The sequence below is a fragment of the Limulus polyphemus genome, unplaced genomic scaffold, assembly GCF_000517525.1.
Source record: "Limulus polyphemus unplaced genomic scaffold, Limulus_polyphemus-2.1.2 Scaffold77713, whole genome shotgun sequence".
Lineage (NCBI taxonomy): Eukaryota > Metazoa > Arthropoda > Merostomata > Xiphosura > Limulidae > Limulus > Limulus polyphemus.
In genome coordinates, this window is record NW_013743309.1 from 1 (window position 1) to 3,122 (window position 3,122).

General features: G+C 35.7%; 1 non-coding gene across 1 annotated transcript; it reads right to left on the minus strand.

Annotated features, from left to right (window-relative positions):
• Positions 1 to 1,936: 1,936 nt before the first annotated feature.
• On the minus strand, positions 1,937 to 2,009 carry Trnav-cac. The gene has a single exon. It is a non-coding gene; the product is annotated as a tRNA-Val (tRNA).
• Positions 2,010 to 3,122: the final 1,113 nt, after the last annotated feature.

A 3,122-nucleotide genomic window follows, 5' to 3' on the forward strand; every position in this document is an offset into this window, starting at 1 on the left:
ACTAAATGCAAAGCATCACTTTCTGCGGATGGAGTCCATGTTTTGGAGTCGGAAGTGGTTTTTGTCTAGGACTGAGCCATTGGTTTTTGCGTTTATTATTCGCATATAGAATCCATTTTTCATCACCGGTGACAATTCTGTCCAAAAATGGTTCACGCGCATTACGCACCAGAAGAAACGAAACAACGTTCACACGTTGTAAACGATAATCATGGGAGAGTTCGTGAGGCACCCAAACACCTTCTTTATGGAGTCTTCCCATATTTCTTAGATGCTTAGGTATTGTTTCATGAGAGACGTGCACTTTCCGGGCCATTTCACGTGTGTATTGCCTTGGGTTAGATTCAACAAACGTGTTTAGAGTATCGATATCAATTCCAACATGTTGGCCCCTGCCATCACAGTTTTTAAGGCTAAACTTTACACATTATATAGGCTACACTAACGTGACGTTTAGGCGGTTCGTTTAACTACTGTACGTGATGTACGTTTTTTGGAGGTGATTAATGAAACTGTTCCAAAACGCGACATTAATTTCTTGACGACCTATTAGAAGTTTGTCTACTTATTATGATCCCGAAGTTCCACCATTAGAGGTTAAGTCGCGTTTCATGCTTATTATCGTATCTTTTTTTGTCGTTGTTTGGTTTTTTTTTCTGTTGTTTTCTCTATATTTTGATATACATAATTTTTGTGTTTGTATTTCAATTAAATATCCTTGTATTTTGTTATGAACTATAAGTGTATGTAATAAAGTCATTTTCATGATATGTATTGAACATAATAATTAAAATTACAATCAATGGCTAACATTCTCTCAAACTGATCCACATAATACAAACTCAGAAAGTGAAAAATGCACAAACACTGTCACCTTCTGTCTATCCAACACTGCATTAGATTAAAAAAATACCTGACCAACATATACGAACTAAATATAAATATTCATCATTGAAAAATTACGGAATAACGCGAACAAAAATAGGTCAAATACTTTCTCAGTTTACCCAAATCCCTCAGTCCGTTACAGTTGACCACCCTTAACTTAACTGTGGATATGAGAATTTGAGAAATTTACTGCTTATTATCACTATTTCTGTCCTCCGATGAGACAGCGGTAAGTCTACGGATTTACAACGCTAAAATCGATTAACAGCGGTGGACATAGCAGATAGCCTAATGTAGTTTTGCTTAAACAATAATATATAAAATTATTTCTCACACGAGATCAACAAGTCTCACTCCGGTAAATATCAGGAAGTTCAAAACCTCTTTTCTCACTACTGGGCGAAGTCCCCACTTCCATATACACCACTTCTATGTATATCCAACGGTGCGAGGAAGAGACGTCATTCATAGCAGTTGTTGGCGATGAAGAAGTAGACTAACCGTCGACCTTCTGCTTCAATGGTGGAAATTCAGGATCATACTCATTAGACAAACTTTTAGATCGTTCACTAGCACCTGCAATACACACTTTACCACAATCCGACAGAAGAAGCTATAGTAGACAAAGAGCGTGATCGAATAATCTCGTCATCTGAGGTAGCAGGTTCCAGAAGAACACCACGCTCCACCTCCATTATCGAATAGATTTCCACTGAGACCTCTGTATGCAATTTAGAGATAAAGCTTTCATCAGTGATTTATTCGCCATGAATAGTCAACTTAGAATGCACCACAAATTCAACATAGTAATTTAATATAAATGTAACCTCATAGTCCCTCGGACAAGGGAAAATAGATGAAACTGAAGCAGTACCAAACTGAGAAATAACAGCTTGCATAACTTCTTGATTAATATTAGGAGCGTCCACAAACACTGTCATAACTTCTAGTAGCAGAAGCTTGGGAGGTAATAAACTAAGTGAAGAAACTTTCACACTTGTAAAACACAAAATATAAACTACACCACGCCAAAATGAAATAAGAAATTTGTGCTTGCCAGGAATTGAACCTGGGACTTTCTGCGTGTGAGGCGGATGTGATTACCACTACACCACAAGCACTTATTAAACAAATTTATTTAATTTAGTTTCTAAAGTAAAGAGTATATTGATTAAATTTGGCTTTCACATATCATAACGTGCTGGTTAAGAGAAAGGAAGAAAAAAACATAATCCTAGACCGTTTTCAGTAAATGATCTTTTCTCAATTTTCAAAAAGAACGTTTTTCGAAGCCTTATAAATCGATGATTCTATATATCCGAAGCCTAAAGAAACTTTGCATATCAGGGATCGAGCCTGGTATATGGTCGATGTACGACGAACACGATCAGAGAAAGTTACTCTGAAATATAGAAGACAAGATGTTAATCAGAATTCAAAGAAGATATTAATTTGACAATCTTTAAATATGTCAGAGTTATTACTTTTTTATCAATTTACCTCAATTTAATAATATTAATTCCAATACGATGTGGAAGCAACAGTAGACAAAGAGCGTGATCGAATAATCTCGTCATCTGAGGTAGCAGGTTCGAGAAGAACACCACGATCCACCTCCACTATCAAATAATTCTCCTCTGAGACCTCTGTATGCAACTTAGAGATAAGGCTTTCATCAGCTTTAACTTCAACAGAAGCTCTGGACTTAATAAAGTAAGTTCCACATTTAAAAACACAAAACAAAAACTACACCATGCGATGAAACAAAAATAGTAAGTCACTAATTAAACATGAAATAAGAACTGACCAAAAACACATTTGCAATCTACGAGAGCTGAACGCGCTAATCTAAAAATTACTTTGTGTATATATACACATATACATAGATAGATAGATAGATGTAACTAAGAACTGCACATCAGCTATAGAAAGCCCTGGCGAGTTGATAATGTAGTTCGCCACGGGATGGAACTTTACCATTTACCTAAGACGTAATTTTATATATATTGTTATATTGTACTTTCGACCTGATTTCTTTTTCATAATTAAAACTTGACGAGCAGTGAAGAAAGATGCATCAGACACTTATATCTTAGGTTGCAGCAAAACGTAGAGGGATTTTATTGGAGTTAGTATTTTAAATTGAGGTAAGTTGATATTCTTGTGTTATACTTACAGACCTAGTCACTAAGCATTAACCCCTACGCTTACAATAATGATAGCTAATCCTTAAG